Raw genomic sequence first — 21054 nt, 5'->3', positions numbered from 1 at the left:
AGCCGACGAGCGAAATGACTAGCCGGGGGCTCGAGGAGTCAACCCTCGCTGCGCTTATTCGCGCAGTCCGATGTGTCGACACTCGAAATTCCTAGCCGCGGGCTCAAAGAATCGACCCTCGACGCGCTTCTTCGCGCTGTCCGAGGTGTGGACACTCAAAATTCCTAGCCGCGGGCTCAAAGAATCGACCGTCGATGCGCTTCTTCGCGCTGTCCGAGGTGCCGACGCGCGAAATGCCTAGCCGCGGGCTCGAGGAGTCAACCCTCGATGCGCTTATTCGCGCAGTCCGAGGTGTCGATGCGCGAAATTTCTAGCCGCGGGCTCGAGGTGTCAAACCTCGATGCGCTGATTCGTGCAGTCCGAGGTGCCGACGCGCGAAATGCCTAGCCGCGGGCTCGAGGAGTCGACCCTCGATGCATCTATTCGCGCAGTCCAAGGTGCCGACGCGCGAAATGCATTGTCACGGGCACGAGGAGTTGACACTCGGCGCGCTTGTTCGCGCAGTCCGAGGTGCCGAAGCACGCAATTCGTAGCCGCGGGCTCGAGGAGTCGACCCTCGATGCGCTTATTCGCGCAGTCCGAGGAGCCGACGCGCGAAATGCCTAGCCGCGGGCTCGAGGAGTCGACCCTCGATGCGCTTATTCGCGCAGTCCGAGGTGCCGCTCGCGAAAATGCCTAGCCGCGGGCTCGAGGAGTCAACCCTGGATGCGCTTACTCGCACAGTCCGAGGTGTCGATGCGCAAAATTCCTAGCCGCGGGCTCCAGGAGTCAACCCTCGATGCGCTGATTCGCGCAGTCCGAGCTGTCGACGCGCGAAATGCCTAGCCACGGGTTCGAGGAGTCAACCCTCGATGCGCTTATTCGCGCAGTCCGAGGTTTCGACACGCGAAATTCCTAGCCGCAGGCTCGAGGAGTCGACCCTCGATGCGCTTATTCGCGCAGTCCGAGGTGCCAACGCGTGAAATGCCTAGCCGCGGCCTCGAGGAGTCGACCCTCGATGCGCTTATTCGCGCAGTCCGAGGTGCCGACGCACGAAATTCCTAGCCGCGGGCTCGGGGAGTCGACCCTCGATGTGCTTATTCGCGCAGTCCGAGGAGTCGACGCCCGAAATGACTAGCCGGGGGCTCGAGGAGTCAACCCTCGGTGCGCTTATTTGCACAGTCCGAGGTGTCGACACTCGAAATTCCTAGCCACGGGCTCAAAGAATCGACCCTCGATGCGCTTCTTCGCGCTGTCCGAGGTGTCGACACTCGAAATTCCTAGCCGCGGGCTCAAAGAATCGACCCTCGATGCGCTTATTCGCGCAGGTCGAGGTGCCGACGCGCGAAATGCGTAGCCGCGGGCTCGAGGAGTCGACCCTCGATGCGCTTATTCGCACAGTCCGAGGTGCCGACGCGCGAAATGCCTAGCCGCGGGCTAGAGGAGTCGACAATGGATGCGCTTATTCGCGCAGTCGGAGGTGTCGACGCGAGAAATTCCTAGCCGCGGCCTCGAGGAGTCGACCCTCGATGCGCTTATTCGCGCAATCCGAGGAGCCGACGCGCGAAATGTCTAGCCGCGGGTTCGAGGAGTCGACCCTCGATGCGCTTACTCGCGCAGTCCGAGGTGTCGATGCACAAAATTCCTAGACGCGGGCTCCAGGAGTCAACCCTCGTTGCGCTCATTCGCGCAGTCCGAGGTGTCGACGCGCGAAATTCGTACCCGCGGGCTCGAGGAGTCCACTCTCGATGCGCTTATTCACGCAGTCAGAGGTGTCGACGCGCGAAATGCCTAGCAGCGGGCTCTAGGAGTCAACCCTGGATGCGCTTATTCGCGTAGTCCGAGGTGTCGATACGCGAAATTCCTAGCCGCGGGCTCGAGGAGTCCACACACAATGCCCTTATTCGCGCAGGTCGAGGTGCCGACGCGCGAAATGCCTAGCCGCGGGCTCGAGGAGTCGACCCTCGATGCACTTATTCGCGCAGTCCAAGGTGCGGACGCGCGAAATGCATTGTCACGGGCTCGAGGAGTTGACACTCGACGCGCTTGTTCGCGCAGTCCGAGGTGCCGAAGCACGCCATTCGTAGCCGCGGGCTCGAGGAGTCGACCCTCGATGCGCTTATTCGCGCAGTCCGAGGAGCCGACGCGTGAAATGCCTAGCCGCGGGCTCGAGGAGTCGAACCTCGATGCGCTTATTCGCGCAGTCCGAGGTGCCGCTCGCGAAATGCCCAACCACGGGCTCGAGGAGTCAACCCTGGATGCGCTTACTCGCGCAGTCCGAGGTGTCGATGCGCAAAATTCCTAGCCGCGGGCTCCTGGAGTCAACCCTCGATGCGCTGATTCGCGCAGTCCGAGGTGTCGACGCGCGAAATGCCTAGCCACGGGTTCGAGGATTCAACCCTCGATGCGCTTATTCGCGCAGTCCGAGGTGTCGATACGCGAAATTCCTAGCCGCGGGCTCGAGGAGTCCACCCACAATGCGCTTAGTCGCGCAGGTCGAGTAGCCGACGCGCGAAATGCGTAGCCGCGGGCTCGAGGAGTCGACCCTAGATGCGCTTATTCGCACAGTCCTAGGTGCCGACGCGCGAAATGCCTAGCCGCGGGCTTGAGAAGTCAACAATGGATGCGCTTATTCGCGCAGACGGAGGTGTCGACGCGAGAAATTCCTAGCCCCGGCCTCGAGAACTCGACCCTCGATGCGCTTATTCGCGCCGTCCGAGGTGTCGACAAGCGAAATTACTTGCCGCGGGCTCGAGGAGTCGAGCCTCGATGCGCTTATTCGCGCAGTCTGAGGTGCCCAAGCACGCAATTCGTAGCCGCGGGCTCGAAGAGTCGACCCTCGATGCGCTTATTCGCGCAGTCCGAGGAGCCGACGCGCGAAATGCCTACCCGCGGGCTCGAGGAGTCGACCCTCGATGCGCTTATTCGCGCAGTCCGAGGTGCCGCTCGCGAAATGCCTAGCCGCGGGCTCGAGGAGTCAACCCTGGATGCGCTTACTCGCACAGTCCGAGGTGTCGGTGCGCAAAATTCCTAGCCGCGAGCTCCAGGAGTCAACCCTCGATGCGCTGATTCGCGCAGTCCGAGGTGTCGACGCGCGAAATGCCTAGCCACGGGTTCGAGGAGTCAACCCTCGATGCGCTTATTCGCGCAGTCCGAGGTGTCGATACGCGAAATTCCTAGCCGCGGGCTCGAGGAGTCCACCCACAGTGCGCTTATTCGCGCAGTCCATGTTGCCGACGCGCGAAATGCCTAGCCGCGGGCTTGAGGAATCGACCATCGATGCGCTTATTCGCGCAGTCCGAGGTGTCGACAAGCGAAATTACTAGCCGCGGGCTCGAGGAGTCGAGCCTCGATGCGCTTATTCGCGCAGTCCGAGGTGCCGACGCGCGAAATGCCTAGCCGCGGCTCGAGGAGTCGACCCTCGATGCGCTTATTCGCGCAGTCCGAGGTGTCGACACCCGAAATTCCCATCCGCGGGCTCGAGGAGTCGACCCTCGGTGAGCTTATTCGCGCAATCCGAGGTGCCGACGCGCGAAATTCCTAGCCGCGGCCTCGAGGAGTCGACCCTCGATGCGCTTATTCGCGCAGTCCGAGGTGTCGACGCGCGAAATGCCTAGCCACGGTTTGAGGAGTCAACCCTCGATGCACTGATTCGCGCAGTCCGAGGTGTCGACGCGCGAAATTCGTAGCCGTGGGCACGAGGAGTCAAACCTCGATGCGCTTACGCGCAGTCCTAGGTGTCGACACGCGAAATTCCTAGACGCGGGCTCGAGGAGTCGACCCTCGATGCGCTTATTCGCGCAGTCCGAGGTGTCGACAAGCGAATTTCATAGCCGCGGGCGCGAGGAGTCGACCCTCGATGCGCTTATTCGCGCAGTGCGGGGTGTCGACGCGCGAATTGCCTAGCCGCGGGTTTAAGGAATCGACCCTCGATACGCTTATTCGCGCAGTCCGAGGTGCCGACGCGCGATATCCCTAGCCGCGGGCTCGAGGAGTCAACCTTCGATGCGCTTATTCGCTCAGTCCGAGGTGTCGACGCGCGAAATTCGTAGCCGCGGCCTCGAGGAGTCGACCCTCGATGCGCTTATTCGCGCAGTCCGAGGTGTCGACACGCGAAATTCCCATCCGCGGGCTCGAGGAGTCGACCCTCGATGAGCTTATTCGCGCAATCCGAGGAGCCGACGCGCGAAATTCCTAGCCGCGGCCTCGAGGAGTCGACCCTCGATGCGCTTATTCGCGCAGTCCGAGGTGTCGACGCGCGAAATGCCTAGCCACAGGTTCGAGGAGTCAAACCTCGATGCGCTGATTCGCGCAGTCCGAGGTGTCGACGCGCGAAATTCGTAGCCGTGGGCTCGAGGGGTCAAACCTCGATGCGCTTACACGCAGTCCTAGGTGTCGACACGCGAAATTCCTAGCCGCGCGGCTCGAGGAGTCGACCCTCGATGCGCTTATTCGCGCAGTCCGAGGTGTCGACAAGCGAATTTCATAGCCGCGGGCTCGAGGAGTCGACCCTCGATGCACTTATTCGCGCAGTCCGAGGTGCCGACGCGCGAAATGCGTTGTTGTGGGCTCGAGGAGTCGACACTCGATGCGCTTGTTCGCGCAGTCCGAGGAGCCGACGAGCGAAATGACTAGCCGGGGGCTCGAGGAGTACCCTCGCTGCGCTTATTCGCGCAGTCCGATGTGTCGACACTCGAAATTCCTAGCCGCGGGCTCAAAGAATCGACCCTCGACGCGCTTCTTCGCGCTGTCCGAGGTGTGGACACTCAAAATTCCTAGCCGCGGGCTCAAAGAATCGACCGTCGATGCGCTTCTTCGCGCTGTCCGAGGTGCCGACGCGCGAAATGCCTAGCTGCGGGCTCGAGGAGTCAACCCTCGATGCGCTTATTCGCGCAGTCCGAGGTGTCGATGCGCGAAGTATCTAGCCGCGGGCTCGAGGTGTCAAACCTCGATGCGCTGATTCGTGCAGTCCTAGGTGCCGACGCGCCAAATGCCTAGCCGCGGGCTCGAGGAGTCGACCCTCGATGCACTTATTCGCGCAGTCCAAGGTGCCGACGCGCGAAATGCATTGTCATGGGCTCGAGGAGTTGACACTCGGCGCGCTTGTTCGCGCAGTCCGAGGTGCCGAAGCACGCAATTCGTAGCCGCGGGCTCGACGAGTCGACCCTCGATGCGCTTATTCGCGCAGTCCGAGGAGCCGACGCGCGAAATGCCTAGCCGCGGGCTCGAGGAGTCGACCCTCGATGCGCTTATTCGCGCAGTCCGAGGTGCCGCTCGCGAAATGCCTAGCCGCGGGCTCGAGGAGTCAACCCTGGATGCGCTTACTCGCGCAGTCCGAGGTGTCGATGCGCAAAATTCCTAGCCGCGGGCTCCCGGAGTCAACCCTCGATGCGCTGATTCGTGCAGTCCGAGGTGTCGACGCGCGAAATGCCTAGCCACGGGTTCGAGGATTCAACCCTCGATGCGCTTATTCGCGCAGTCCGAGGTGTCGATACGCGAAATTCCTAGCCGCGGGCTCGAGGAGTCCACCCACAATGCGCTTATTCGCGCAGGTCGAGGTGCCGACGCGCGAAATGCGTAGCCGCGGGCTCGAGGAGTCGACCCTAGATGGCTTATTCGCACAGTCCTACGTGCCGACACGCGAAATGCCTAGCCGCGGGCTTGAGGAGTCAACAATGGATGCGCTTATTCGCGCAGTCGGAGGTGTCGACGCGAGAAATTCCTAGCCGCGGCCTCGAGAACTCGACCCTCGATGCGCTTATTCGCGCAGTCCGAGGTGTCGACGCGCGAAATGCCTAGCCGCGGGCTCGAGGAGTCGACCCTCGGTGAGCTTATTCGCGCAATCCGAGGTGCCGACGCGCGAAATTCCTAGCCGCGGCCTCGAGGAGTCGACCCTCGATGCGCTTATTCGCGCAGTCCGAGGTGTCGACGCGCGAAATGCCTAGCCACGGTTTGAGGAGTCAACAATGGATGCGCTTATTCGCGCAGTCGGAGGTGTCGACGCGAGAAATTCCTAGCCGCGGCCTCGAGAACTCGACCCTCGATGCGCTTATTCGCGCAGTCCGAGGTGTCGACAAGCGAAATTACTTGCCGCGGGCTCGAGGAGTCGAGCCTCGATGCGCTTATTCGCGCGGTCTGAGGTGCCCAAGCACGCAATTCGTAGCCGCGGGCTCGAAGAGTCGACCCTCGATGCGCTTATTCGCGCAGTCCGAGGAGCCGACGCGCGAAATGCCTACCCGCGGGCTCGAGGAGTCGACCCTCGATGCGCTTATTCGCGCAGTCCGAGGTGCCGCTCGCGAAATGCCTAGCCGCGGGCTCGAGGAGTCAACCCTGGATGCGCTTACTCGCACAGTCCGAGGTGTCGGTGCGCAAAATTCCTAGCCGCGAGCTCCAGGAGTCAACCCTCGATGCGCTGATTCGCGCAGTCCGAGGTGTCGACGCGCGAAATGCCTAGCCACGGGTTCGAGGAGTCAACCCTCGATGCGCTTATTCGCGCAGTCCGAGGTGTCGATACGCGAAATTCCTAGCCGCGGGCTCGAGGAGTCCACCCACAGTGCGCTTATTCGCGCAGTCCAAGTTGCCGACGCGCGAAATGCCTAGCCGCGGGCTTGAGGAATCGACCCTCGATGCGCTTATTCGCGCAGTCCGAGGTGTCGACAAGCGAAATTACTAGCCGCGGGCTCGAGGAGTCGAGCCTCGATGCGCTTATTCGCGCAGTCCGAGGTGCCGACGCGCGAAATGCCTAGCCGCGGCTCGAGGAGTCGACCCTCGATGCGCTTATTCGCGCAGTCCGAGGTGTCGACACCCGAAATTCCCATCCGCGGGCTCGAGGAGTCGACCCTCGGTGAGCTTATTCGCGCAATCCGAGGTGCCGACGCGCGAAATTCCTAGCCGCGGCCTCGAGGAGTCGACCCTCGATGCGCTTATTCGCGCAGTCCGAGGTGTCGACGCGCGAAATGCCTAGCCACGGTTTGAGGAGTCAACCCTCGATGCACTGATTCGCGCAGTCCGAGGTGTCGACGCGCGAAATTCGTAGCCGTGGGCACGAGGAGTCAAACCTCGATGCGCTTACGCGCAGTCCTAGGTGTCGACACGCGAAATTCCTAGACGCGGGCTCGAGGAGTCGACCCTCGATGCGCTTATTCGCGCAGTCCGAGGTGTCGACAAGCGAATTTCATAGCCGCGGGCTCGAGGAGTCGACCCTCGATGCGCTTATTCGCGCAGTGCGGGGTGTCGACGCGCGAATTGCCTAGCCGCGGGTTTGAGGAATCGACCCTCGATACGCTTATTCGCGCAGTCCGAGGTGCCGACGCGCGATATCCCTAGCCGCGGGCTCGAGGAGTCAACCTTCGATGCGCTTATTCGCTCAGTCCGAGGTGTCGACGCGCGAAATTCGTAGCCGCGGCCTCGAAGAGTCGACCCTCGATGCGCTTATTCGCGCAGTCCGAGGTGTCGACACGCGAAATTCCCATCCGCGGGCTCGAGGAGTCGACCCTCGATGAGCTTATTCGCGCAATCCGAGGTGCCGACGCGCGAAATTCCTAGCCGCGGCCTCGAGGAGTCGACCCTCGATGCGCTTATTCGCGCAGTCCGAGGTGTCGACGCGCGAAATGCCTAGCCACAGGTTCGAGGAGTCAAACCTCGATGCGCTGATTCGCGCAGTCCGAGGTGTCGACGCGCGAAATTCGTAGCCGTGGGCTCGAGGAGTCAAACCTCGATGCGCTTACACGCAGTCCTAGGTGTCGACACGCGAAATTCCTAGCCGCGCGGCTCGAGGAGTCGACCCTCGATGCGCTTATTCGCGCAGTCCGAGGTGTCGACAAGCGAATTTCATAGCCGCGGGCTCGAGGAGTCGACCCTCGATGCACTTATTCGCGCAGTCCGAGGTGCCGACGCGCGAAATGCGTTGTTGTGGGCTCGAGGAGTCGACACTCGATGCGCTTGTTCGCGCAGTCCGAGGAGCCGACGAGCGAAATGACTAGCCGGGGGCTCGAGGAGTACCCTCGCTGCGCTTATTCGCGCAGTCCGATGTGTCGACACTCGAAATTCCTAGCCGCGGGCTCAGAGAATCGACCCTCGACGCGCTTCTTCGCGCTGTCCGAGGTGTGGACACTCAAAATTCCTAGCCGCGGGCTCAAAGAATCGACCGTCGATGCGCTTCTTCGCGCTGTCCGAGGTGCCGACGCGCGAAATGCCTAGCTGCGGGCTCGAGGAGTCAACCCTCGATGCGCTTATTCGCGCAGTCCGAGGTGTCGATGCGCGAAGTATCTAGCCGCGGGCTCGAGGTGTCAAACCTCGATGCGCTGATTCGTGCAGTCCTAGGTGCCGACGCGCCAAATGCCTAGCCGCGGGCTCGAGGAGTCGACCCTCGATGCACTTATTCGCGCAGTCCAAGGTGCCGACGCGCGAAATGCATTGTCATGGGCTCGAGGAGTTGACACTCGGCGCGCTTGTTCGCGCAGTCCGAGGTGCCGAAGCACGCAATTCGTAGCCGCGGGCTCGACGAGTCGACCCTCGATGCGCTTATTCGCGCAGTCCGAGGAGCCGACGCGCGAAATGCCTAGCCGCGGGCTCGAGGAGTCGACCCTCGATGCGCTTATTCGCGCAGTCCGAGGTGCCGCTCGCGAAATGCCTAGCCGCGGGCTCGAGGAGTCAACCCTGGATGCGCTTACTCGCGCAGTCCGAGGTGTCGATGCGCAAAATTCCTAGCCGCGGGCTCCCGGAGTCAACCCTCGATGCGCTGATTCGTGCAGTCCGAGGTGTCGACGCGCGAAATGCCTAGCCACGGGTTCGAGGATTCAACCCTCGATGCGCTTATTCGCGCAGTCCGAGGTGTCGATACGCGAAATTCCTAGCCGCGGGCTCGAGGAGTCCACCCACAATGCGCTTATTCGCGCAGGTCGAGGTGCCGACGCGCGAAATGCGTAGCCGCGGGCTCGAGGAGTCGACCCTAGATGGCTTATTCGCACAGTCCTACGTGCCGACACGCGAAATGCCTAGCCGCGGGCTTGAGGAGTCAACAATGGATGCGCTTATTCGCGCAGTCGGAGGTGTCGACGCGAGAAATTCCTAGCCGCGGCCTCGAGAACTCGACCCTCGATGCGCTTATTCGCGCAGTCCGAGGTGTCGACGCGCGAAATGCCTAGCCGCGGGCTCGAGGAGTCGACCCTCGGTGAGCTTATTCGCGCAATCCGAGGTGCCGACGCGCGAAATTCCTAGCCGCGGCCTCGAGGAGTCGACCCTCGATGCGCTTATTCGCGCAGTCCGAGGTGTCGACGCGCGAAATGCCTAGCCACGGTTTGAGGAGTCAACCCTCGATGCACTGATTCGCGCAGCCCGAGGTGTCGACGCGCGAAATTCGTAGCCATGGGCACGAGGAGTCAAACCTCGATGCGCTTACGCGCAGTCCTAGGTGTCGACACGCGAAATTCCTAGCCGCGGGCTCGAGGAGTCGACCCTCGATGCGCTTATTCGCGCAGTCCGAGGTGTCGACAAGCGAATTTCATAGCCGCGGGCTCGAGGAGTCGACCCTCGATGCGCTTATTCGCGCAGTGCGGGGTGTCGACGCGCGAATTGCCTAGCCGCGGGCTTGAGGAATCGACCCTCGATACGCTTATTCGCGCAGTCCGAGGTGCCGACGCGCGATATCCCTAGCCGCGGGCTCGAGGAGTCAACCTTCGATGCGCTTATTCGCTCAGTCCGAGGTGTCGACGCGCGAAATTCGTAGCCGCGGCCTCGAGGAGTCGACCCTCGATGCGCTTATTCGCGCAGTCCGAGGTGTCGACACGCGAAATTCCCATCCGCGGGCTCGAGGAGTCGACCCTCGATGAGCTTATTCGCACAATCCGAGGTGCCGACGCGCGAAATTCCTAGCCGCGGGCTCGAGGAGTCGACCCTAGATGCGCTTATTCGCACAGTCCTACGTGCCGACACGCGAAATGCCTAGCCGCGGGCTTGAGGAGTCAACAATGGATGCGCTTATTCGCGCAGTCCGAGGTGTCGACGCGCGAAATGCCTAGCCACGGGTTCGAGGATTCAAACCTCGATGCGCTTATTCGCGCAGTCCGAGGTGTCGATACGCGAAATTCCTAGCCGCGGGCTCGAGGAGTCGACCCTAGATGCGCTTATTCGCACAGTCCTACGTGCAGACACGCGAAATGCCTAACCGCGGGTTTGAGGAGTCAACAATGGATGCGCTTATTCGCGCAGTCGGAGGTGTCGACGCGAGAAATTCCTAGCCGCGGCCTCGAGAACTCGACCCTCGATGCGCTTATTCGCGCAGTCCGAGGTGTCGACGCGCGAAATGCCCAGCCGCGGGCTCGAGGAATCGACCCTCGATGCGCTTATTCGCGCAGTCAGAGGTGTCGACAAGCGAAATTACTAGCCGCGGGCTCGAGGAGTCGAGCCTCGATGCGCTTATTCGCGCAGTCTGAGGTGCGGAAGCACGCAATTCGTAGCCGCGGGCTCGAGGAGTCGACCCTCGATGCGCTTATTCGCGCAGTCCGAGGAGCCGACGCCCGAAATGCCTAGCCGCAGGCTCGAGGAGTCGACCCTCGATGCGCTTATTCGCGCAGTCCGAGGTGCCGCTCGGGAAATGCCTAGCCGCGGGCTCGAGGAGTCAACCCTGGATGCGCTTACTCGCACAGTCCGAGGTGTCGATGCGCTAAATTCCTAGCCGCGGGCTCCAGGAGTCAACCCTCGATGCGCTGATTCGCGCAGTCCGAGGTGTCGACGCGCGAAATGCCTAGCCACGGGTTCGAGGAGTCAACCCTCGATGCGCTTATTCGCGCAGTCCGAGGTGTCGATACGCGAAATTCCTAGCCGCGGGCTCGAGGAGTCCACCCACAATGCGCTTATTCGCGCAGTCCGAGGTGCCGACGCGCGAAATGCCTAGCCGCGGGCTTGAGGAATCGACCCTCGATGCGCTTATTCGCGCAGTCCGAGGTGTCGACAAGCGAAATTAGTAGCCGCGGGCTCGAGGAGTCGAGCCTCGATGCGCTTATTCGCGCAGTCCGAGGTGCCGACGCGCGAAATGCCTAGCCGCGGCTCGAGGAGTCGACCGTCGATGCGCTTATTCGCGCAGTCCGAGGTGTCGACACGCGAAATTCCCATCCGCGGGCTCGAGGAGTCGACCCTCGATGCGCTTCTTCGCGCAGTCCGAGGTGTCGACGCGCGAAATGCCCAGCCACGGGTTCGAGGAGTCAACCCTCGATGCACTGATTCGCGCAGTCCGAGGTGTCGACGCGCGAAATTCGTAGCCGTGGGCACGAGGAGTCAAACCTCGATGTGCTTACGCGCAGTCCTAGGAGTCGACACGCGAAATTCCTAGCCGCGGGCTCGAGGAGTCGACCCTCGATGCACTTATTCGCGCAGTCCGAGGTGTCGACAAGCGAATTTCATAGCCGAGGGCTCGAGGAGTCGACCCTCGATGCGCTTATTCGCGCAGTGCGAGGTGTCGACGCGCGAATTGCGTAGCCGCGGGTTCAAGGAGTCGACCCTCGATACGCTTATTCGCGCAGTCCGAGGTGCCGACGCGCGATATCCCTAGCCGCGGGCTCGAGGAGTCAACCTTCGATGCGCTTATTCGCTCAGTCCGAGGTGTCGACGCGCGAAATTCGTAGCCGCGGCCTCGAGGAGTCGACCCTCGATGAGCTTATTCGCGTAGTCCGAGGTGTCGACGCGCGAAATGCCTAGCCACAGGTTCGAGGAGTCAAACCTCGATGCGCTGATTCGCGCAGTCCGAGGTGTCGACGCGCGAAATTCGTAGCCGTGGGCTCGAGGAGTCAAACCTCGATGCGCTTACGCGCAGTCCTAGGTGTCGACACGCGAAATTCTTAGCCGCGCGGCTCGAGGAGTCGACCCTCGATGCGCTTATTCGCGCAGTCCGAGGTGTCGACAAGCGAATTTTATAGCCGCGGGCTCGAGGAGTCGACCCTCGATGCACTTATTCGCGCAGTCCGAGGTGCCGACGCGCGAAATGCCTTGTCACGGGCTCGAGGAGTTGACACTCGACGCGCTTGTTCGCGCAGTCGGAGGTGCCGAAGCACGAAATTCGTAGCCGCGGGCTCGAGGAGTCGACCCTCGATGCGCTTATTCGCGCAGTCCGAGGTGCCGCTCGCGAAATGCCCAGCCGCGGGCTCGAGGAGTCAACCCTGGATGCGCTTATTCCCGCAGTCCGAGGTGTCGACGCGCGAAATGCCTAGCCACGGGTTCGAGGATTCAAACCTCGATGCGCTTATTCGCGCCGTCCGAGGTGTCGATACGCGAAATTCCTAGCCGCGGGCTCGAGGAGTCGACCCTAGATGCGCTTATTCGCACAGTCCTACGTGCAGACACGCGAAATGCCTAACCGCGGGCTTGAGGAGTCAACAATGGATGCGCTTATTCGCGCAGTCGGAGGTGTCGACGCGAGAAATTCCTAGCCGCGGCCTCGAGAACTCGACCCTCGATGCGCTTATTCGCGCAGTCCGAGGTGTCGACGCGCGAAATGCCTAGCCGCGGGCTCGAGGAATCGACCCTCGATGCGCTTATTCGCGCAGTCAGAGGTGTCGACAAGCGAAATTACTAGCCGCGGGCTCGAGGAGTCGAGCCTCGATGCGCTTATTCGCGCAGTCTGAGGTGCGGAAGCACGCAATTCGTAGCCGCGGCTCGAGGAGTCGACCGTCGATGCGCTTATTCGCGCAGTCCGAGGTGTCGACACGCGAAATTCCCATCCGCGGGCTCGAGGAGTCGACCCTCGATGCGCTTCTTCGCGCAGTCCGAGGTGTCGACGCGCGAAATGCCCAGCCACGGGTTCGAGGAGTCAACCCTCGATGCACTGATTCGCGCAGTCCGAGGTGTCGACGCGCGAAATTCGTAGCCGTGGGCACGAGGAGTCAAACCTCGATGTGCTTACGCGCAGTCCTAGGAGTCGACACGCGAAATTCCTAGCCGCGGGCTCGAGGAGTCGACCCTCGATGCACTTATTCGCGCAGTCCGAGGTGTCGACAAGCGAATTTCATAGCCGCGGGCTCGAGGAGTCGACCCTCGATGCGCTTATTCGCGCAGTGCGAGGTGTCGACGCGCGAATTGCGTAGCCGCGGGTTCAAGGAGTCGACCCTCGATACGCTTATTCGCGCAGTCCGAGGTGCCGACGCGCGATATCCCTAGCCGCGGGCTCGAGGAGTCAACCTTCGATGCGCTTATTCGCTCAGTCCGAGGTGTCGACGCGCGAAATTCGTAGCCGCGGCCTCGAGGAGTCGACCCTCGATGAGCTTATTCGCGTAGTCCGAGGTGTCGACGCGCGAAATGCCTAGCCACAGGTTCGAGGAGTCAAACCTCGATGCGCTGATTCGCGCAGTCCGAGGTGTCGGCGCGCGAAATTCGTAGCCGTGGGCTCGAGGAGTCAAACCTCGATGCGCTTACGCGCAGTCCTAGGTGTCGACACGCGAAATTCTTAGCCGCGCGGCTCGAGGAGTCGACCCTCGATGCGCTTATTCGCGCAGTCCGAGGTGTCGACAAGCGAATTTTATAGCCGCGGGCTCGAGGAGTCGACCCTCGATGCACTTATTCGCGCAGTCCGAGGTGCCGACGCGCGAAATGCCTTGTCACGGGCTCGAGGAGTTGACACTCGACGCGCTTGTTCGCGCAGTCGGAGGTGCCGAAGCACGAAATTCGTAGCCGCGGGCTCGAGGAGTCGACCCTCGATGCGCTTATTCGCGCAGTCCGAGGTGCAGCTCGCGAAATGCCCAGCCGCGGGCTCGAGGAGTCAACCCTGGATGCGCTTATTCCCGCAGTCCGAGGTGTCGACGCGCGAAATGCCTAGCCACGGGTTCGAGGATTCAAACCTCGATGCGCTTATTCGCGCAGTCCGAGGTGTCGATACGGGAAATTCCTAGCCGCGGGCTCGAGGAGTCGACCCTAGATGCGCTTATTCGCACAGTCCTACGTGCAGACACGCGAAATGCCTAACCGCGGGCTTGAGGAGTCAACAATGGACGCGCTTATTCGCGCAGTCGGAGGTGTCGACGCGAGAAATTCCTAGCCGCGGCCTCGAGAACTCGACCCTCGATGCGCTTATTCGCGCAGTCCGAGGTGTCGACGCGCGAAATGCCTAGCCGCGGGCTCGAGGAATCGACCCTCGATGCGCTTATTCGCGCAGTCAGAGGTGTCGACAAGCGAAATTACTAGCCGCGGGCTCGAGGAGTCGAGCCTCGATGCGCTTATTCGCGCAGTCTGAGGTGCGGAAGCACGCAATTCGTAGCCGCGGGCTCGAGGAGTCGACCCTCGATCCGCTTATTCGCGCAGTCCGAGGAGCCGACGCGCGAAATGCCTAGCCGCAGGCTCGAGGAGTCGACCCTCGATGCGCTTATTCGCGCAGTCCGAGGTGCCGCTCGGGAAATGCCTAGCCGCGGGCTCGAGGAGTCAACCCTGGATGCGCTTACTCGCACAGTCCGAGGTGTCGATGCGCTAAATTCCTAGCCGCGGGCTCCAGGAGTCAACCCTCGATGCGCTGATTCGCGCAGTCCGAGGTGTCGACGCGCGAAATGCCTAGCCACGGGTTCGAGGAGTCAACCCTCGATGCGCTTATTCGCGCAGTCCGAGGTGTCGATACGCGAAATTCCTAGCCGCGGGCTCGAGGAGTCCACCCACAATGCGCTTATTCGCGCAGTCCGAGGTGCCGACGCGCGAAATGCCTAGCCGCGGGCTTGAGGAATCGACCCTCGATGCGCTTATTCGCGCAGTCCGAGGTGTCGACAAGCGAAATTAGTAGCCGCGGGCTCGAGGAGTCGAGCCTCGATGCGCTTATTCGCGCAGTCCGAGGTGCCGACGCGCGAAATGCCTAGCCGCGGCTCGAGGAGTCGACCGTCGATGCGCTTATTCGCGCAGTCCGAGGTGTCGACACGCGAAATTCCCATCCGCGGGCTCGAGGAGTCGACCCTCGATGCGCTTCTTCGCGCAGTCCGAGGTGTCGACGCGCGAAATGCCCAGCCACGGGTTCGAGGAGTCAACCCTCGATGCACTGATTCGCGCAGTCCGAGGTGTCGACGCGCGAAATTCGTAGCCGTGGGCACGAGGAGTCAAACCTCGATGTGCTTACGCGCAGTCCTAGGAGTCGACACGCGAAATTCCTAGCCGCGGGCTCGAGGAGTCGACCCTCGATGCACTTATTCGCGCAGTCCGAGGTGTCGACAAGCGAATTTCATAGCCGCGGGCTCGAGGAGTCGACCCTCGATGCGCTTATTCGCGCAGTGCGAGGTGTCGACGCGCGAATTGCGTAGCCGCGGGTTCAAGGAGTCGACCCTCGATACGCTTATTCGCGCAGTCCGAGGTGCCGACGCGCGATATCCCTAGCCGCGGGCTCGAGGAGTCAACCTTCGATGCGCTTATTCGCTCAGTCCGAGGTGTCGACGCGCGAAATTCGAAGCCGCGGCCTCGAGGAGTCGACCCTCGATGAGCTTATTCGCGTAGTCCGAGGTGTCGACGCGCGAAATGCCTAGCCACAGGTTCGAGGAGTCAAACCTCGATGCGCTGATTCGCGCAGTCCGAGGTGTCGACGCGCGAAATTCGTAGCCGTGGGCTCGAGGAGTCAAACCTCGATGCGCTTACGCGCAGTCCTAGGTGTCGACACGCGAAATTCTTAGCCGCGCGGCTCGAGGAGTCGACCCTCGATGCGCTTATTCGCGCAGTCCGAGGTGTCGACAAGCGAATTTTATAGCCGCGGGCTCGAGGAGTCGACCCTCGATGCACTTATTCGCGCAGTCCGAGGTGCCGACGCGCGAAATGCCTTGTCACGGGCTCGAGGAGTTGACACTCGACGCGCTTGTTCGCGCAGTCGGAGGTGCCGAAGCACGAAATTCGTAGCCGCGGGCTCGAGGAGTCGACCCTCGATGCGCTTATTCGCGCAGTCCGAGGTGCCGCTCGCGAATTGCCCAGCCGCGGGCTCGAGGAGTCAACCCTGGATGCGCTTACTCGCGCAGTCCGAGGTGTCGATGCGCAAAATTCCTAGCCGCGGGCTCCAGGAGTCAACCCTCGATGCGCTGATTCGCGCAGTCCGAGGTGTCGACGCACGAAATGCCTAGCCACGGGTTCGAGGAGTCAACCCTCGATGCGCTTATTCGCGCAGTCCGAGGTGTCGATACGCGAAATTCCTAGCCGCGGGCTCGAGGAGGCCACCCACAATGCGCTTAGTCGCGCAGGTCGAGTTGCCGACGCGCGAAATGCGTAGCCGCGGGCTCGAGGAGTCGACCCTAGATGCGCTTATTCGCACAGTCCTAGGTGCCGACGCGCGAAATGCCTAGCCGCGGGCTTGAGGAGTCAACAATGGATGCGCTTATTCGCACAGTCGGAGGTGTCGACGCGAGAAATTCCTAGCCCCGGCCTCGAGAACTCGACCCTCGATGCGCTAATTCGCGCAGTCCGAGGTGTCGACAAGCGAAATTACTAGCCGCGAGCTCGAGGAGTCGAGCCTCGATGCGCTTATTTGCGCAGTCTGAGGTGCCCAAGCACGCAATTCGTAGCCGCGGGCTCGAAGAGTCGACCCTCGATGCGCTTATTCGCGCAGTCCGAGGAGCCGACGCGCGAAATGCCTAGCCGCGGGCTCGAGGAGTCGACCCTCGATGCGCTTATTCGCGCAGTCCGAGGTGCCGCTCGCGAAATGCCTAGCCGCGGGCTCGAGGAGTCAACCCTGGATGCGCCTACTCGCACAGTTCGAGGTGTCGATGCGCAAAATTCCTAGCCGCGAGCTCCAGGAGTCAACCCTCGATGCGCTGATTCGCGCAGTCCGAGGTGTCGACGCGCGAAATGCCTAGCCACGGGTTCGAGGAGTCAACCCTCGATGCGCTTATTCGCGCAGTCCGAGGTGTCGATACGCGAAATTCCTAGCCGCGGGCTCGAGGAGTCCACCCACAGTGCGCTTATTCGCGCAGTCCGAGTTGCCGACGCGCGAAATGCCTAGCCGCGGGCTTGAGGAATCGACCCTCGATGCGCTTATTCGCGCAGTCCGAGGTGTCGACAAGCGAAATTACTAGTCGCGGGCTCGAGGAGTCGACCCTCGATGCGCTTATTCGCGCAGTCCGAGGTGCCGACGCGCGAAATTCCTAGCCGCGGCCTCGAGGAGTCGACCCTCGATGCGCTTATTCGCGCAGTCCGAGGTGTCGACGCGCGAAATGCCTAGCCACAGGTTCGAGGAGTCAAACCTCGATGCGCTGATTCGCGCAGTCCGAGGTGTCGACGCGCGAAATTCGTAGCCGTGGGCTCGAGGAGTCAAACCTCGATGCGCTTACGCGCAGTCCTAGGTGTCGACACGCGAAATTCCTAGCCGCGCGGCTCGAGGAGTCGACCCTCGATGCGCTTATTCGCGCAGTCCCAGGTGTCGACAAGCGAATTTCATAGCCGCGGGCTCGAGGAGTCGACCCTCGATGCACTTATTCGCGCTGTCCGAGGTGCCGACGCGCGAAATGCGTTGTTGTGGGCTCGAGGAGTCGACACTCGATGCCCTTGTTCGCGCAGTCCGAGGAGCCGACGAGCGAAATGACTAGCCGGGGGCTCGAGGAGTCAACCCTCGCTGCGCTTATTCGCGCAGTCCGATGTGTCGACACTCGAAATTCCTAGCCGCGGGCTCAAAGAATCGACCCTCGACGCGCTTCTTCGCGCTGTCCGAGGTGTGGACACTCAAAATTCCTAGCCGCGGGATCAAAGAATCGACCGTCGATGCGCTTCTTCGCGCTGTCCGAGGTGCCGACGCGCGAAATGCCTAGCTGCGGGCTCGAGGAGGCAACCCTCGATGCGCTTATTCGCGCAGTCCGAGGTGTCGATGCGCGAAATGCATTGTCATGGGCTCGAGGAGTTGACACTCGGCGCGCTTGTTCGCGCAGTCCGAGGTGCCGAAGCACGCAATTCGTAGCCGCGGGCTCGACGAGTCGACCCTCGATGCGCTTTTTCGCGCAGTCCGAGGTGCCGCTCGCGAAATGCCTAGCCGCGGGCTCGAGGAGTCAACCCTGGATGCGCTTACTCGCGCAGTCCGAGGTGTCGATGCGCAAAATTCCTAGCCGCGGGCTCCAGGAGTCAACCCTCGATGCGCTGATTCGCGCAGTCCGAGGTGTCGACGCGCGAAATGCCTAGCCACGGGTTCGAGGAGTCAACCCTCGATGCGCTTATTCGCGCAGTCCGAGGTGTCGATACGCGAAATTCCTAGCCGCGGGCTCGAGGAGTCCACCCACAGTGCGCTTATTCGCGCAGTCCGAGTTGCCGACGCGCGAAATGCCTAGCCGCGGGCTTGAGGAATCGACCCTCGATGCGCTTATTCGCGCAGTCCGAGGTGTCGACAAGCGAAATTACTAGTCGCGGGCTCGAGGAGTCGACCCTCGATGCGCTTATTCGCGCAGTCCGAGGTGCCGACGCGCGAAATTCCTAGCCGCGGCCTCGAGGAGTCGACCCTCGATGCGCTTATTCGCGCAGTCCGAGGTGTCGACGCGCGAAATGCCTAGCCACAGGTTCGAGGAGTCAAACCTCGATGCGCTGATTCGCGCAGTCCGAGGTGTCGACGCGCGAAATTCGTAGCCGTGGGCTCGAGGAGTCAAACCTCGATGCGCTTACGCGCAGTCCTAGGTGTCGACACGCGAAATTCCTAGCCGCGCGGCTCGAGGAGTCGACCCTCGATGCGCTTATTCGCGCAGTCCCAGGTGTCGACAAGCGAATTTCATAGCCGCGGGCTCGAGGAGTCGACCCTCGATGCACTTATTCGCGCTGTCCGAGGTGCCGACGCGCGAAATGCGTTGTTGTGGGCTCGAGGAGTCGACACTCGATGCCCTTGTTCGCGCAGTCCGAGGAGCCGACGAGCGAAATGACTAGCCGGGGGCTCGAGGAGTCAACCCTCGCTGCGCTTATTCGCGCAGTCCGATGTGTCGACACTCGAAATTCCTAGCCGCGGGCTCAAAGAATCGACCCTCGACGCGCTTCTTCGCGCTGTCCGAGGTGTGGACACTCAAAATTCCTAGCCGCGGGATCAAAGAATCGACCGTCGATGCGCTTCTTCGCGCTGTCCGAGGTGCCGACGCGCGAAATGCCTAGCTGCGGGCTCGAGGAGGCAACCCTCGATGCGCTTATTCGCACAGTCCGAGGTGTCGATGCGCGAAATGCATTGTCATGGGCTCGAGGAGTTGACACTCGGCGCGCTTGTTCGCGCAGTCCGAGGTGCCGAAGCACGCAATTCGTAGCCGCGGGCTCGACGAGTCGACCCTCGATGCGCTTTTTCGCGCAGTCCGAGGTGCCGCTCGCGAAATGCCTAGCCGCGGGCTCGAGGAGTCAACCCTGGATGCGCTTACTCGCGCAGTCCGAGGTGTCGATGCGCAAAATTCCTAGCCGCGGGCTCCAGGAGTCAACCCTCGATGCGCTGATTCGCGCAGTCCGAGGTGTCGACGCGCGAAATGCCTAGCCACGGGTTCGAGGATTCAACCCTCGATGCGCTTATTCGCACAGTCCGAGGTGTCGATACGCGAAATTACTAGCCGCGGGCTCGAGGAGTCGAGCCTCGATGCGCTTATTCGCGCAGTCCGAGGTGCCGACGCGCGAAATGCCTATCCGCGGCTCGAGGAGTCGACCGTCGATGCGCTTATTCGCGCAGTCCGAGGTGTCGACTCGCGAAATTCCCATCCGCGGGCTCGAGGAGTCCACCCACAATGCGCTTATTCGCGCAGGTCGAGGTGCCGACGCGCGAAATGCGTAGCCGCGGGCTCGAGGAGTCGACCCTAGATGCGCTTATTCGCACAGTCCTACGTGCCGACACGCGAAATGCCTTGCCGCGGGCTTGAGGAATCAACAATGGATGCGCTTATTCGCGCAGTCGGAGGTGTCGACGCGAGAAATTCCTAGCCGCGGCCTCGAGAACTCGACCCTCGATGCGCTTATTCGCGCAGTCCAAGGTGTCGACGCGCGAAATGCCAATCCGCGGGCTCGAGGAATCGACCCTCGATGCGCCTATTCGCGCAGTCAGAGGTGTCGACAAGCGAAATTACTAGCCGCGGGCTCGAGGAGTCGAGCCTCGATGCGCTTATTCGCGCAGTCTGAGGTGCCGAAGCACGCAATTCGTAGCCGCGGGCTCGAGGAGTCGACCCTCGATGCGCTTATTCGCGCAGTCCGAGGAGCCGACGCGCGAAATGCCTAGCCGCGGGCTCGAGGAGTCGACCCTCGATGCGCTTATTCGCGCAGTCCGAGGTGCCGCTCGGGAAATGCCTAGCCGCGGGCTCGAGGAGTCAACCCTGGATGCGCTTACTCGACCAGTCCGAGGTGTCGATGCGCTAAATTCCTAGCCGCGGGCTCGAGGAGTCCACCCACAATGCGCTTATTCGCGCAGTCCGAGGTGCCGACGCGCGAAATGCCTAGCCGCGGGCTTGAGGAATCGACCCTCGATGCGCTTATTCGCGCAGTCCGAGGTGTCGACAAGCGAAATTACTAGCCGCGGGCTCGAGGAGTCGAGCCTCGATGCGCTTATTCGCGCAGTCCGAGGTGCCGACGCGCGAAATGCCTATCCGCGGCTCGAGGAGTCGACCGTCGATGCGCTTATTCGCGCAGTCCGAGGTGTCGACTCGCGAAATTCCCATCCGCGGGCTCGAGGAGTCGACCCTCGATGAGCTTATTCGCGCAATCCGAGGTGCCGACGCGCGAAATTCCTAGCCGCGGCCTCGAGGAGTCGACCCTCGATGCTCTTCTTCGCGCAGTCCGAGGTGTCGACGCGCGAAATGCCCAGCCACGGGTTCGAGGAGTCAACCCTCGATGCACTGATTCGCGCAGTCCGAGGTGTCGACGCGCGAAATTCGTAGCCGTGGGCACGAGGAGTCAAACCTCGATGTGCTTACGCGCAGTCCTAGGAGTCGACACGCGAAATTCCTAGCCGCGGGCTCGAGGAGTCGACCCTCGATGCGCTTATTCGCGCAGTGCGAGGTGTCGACGCGCGAATTGCGTAGCCGCGGGTTCAAGGAGTCGACCCTCGATACGCTTATTCGCGCAGTCCGAGGTGCCGACGCGCGATATCCCTAGCCGCGGGCTCGAGGAGTCAACCTTCGATGCGCTTATTCGCTCAGTCCGAGGTGTCGACGC

This window comes from Dermacentor variabilis, unplaced genomic scaffold, assembly GCF_050947875.1.
Source record: "Dermacentor variabilis isolate Ectoservices unplaced genomic scaffold, ASM5094787v1 scaffold_16, whole genome shotgun sequence".
Lineage (NCBI taxonomy): Eukaryota > Metazoa > Arthropoda > Arachnida > Ixodida > Ixodidae > Dermacentor > Dermacentor variabilis.
Note: the sequence above shows the minus strand (reverse complement) of the source record.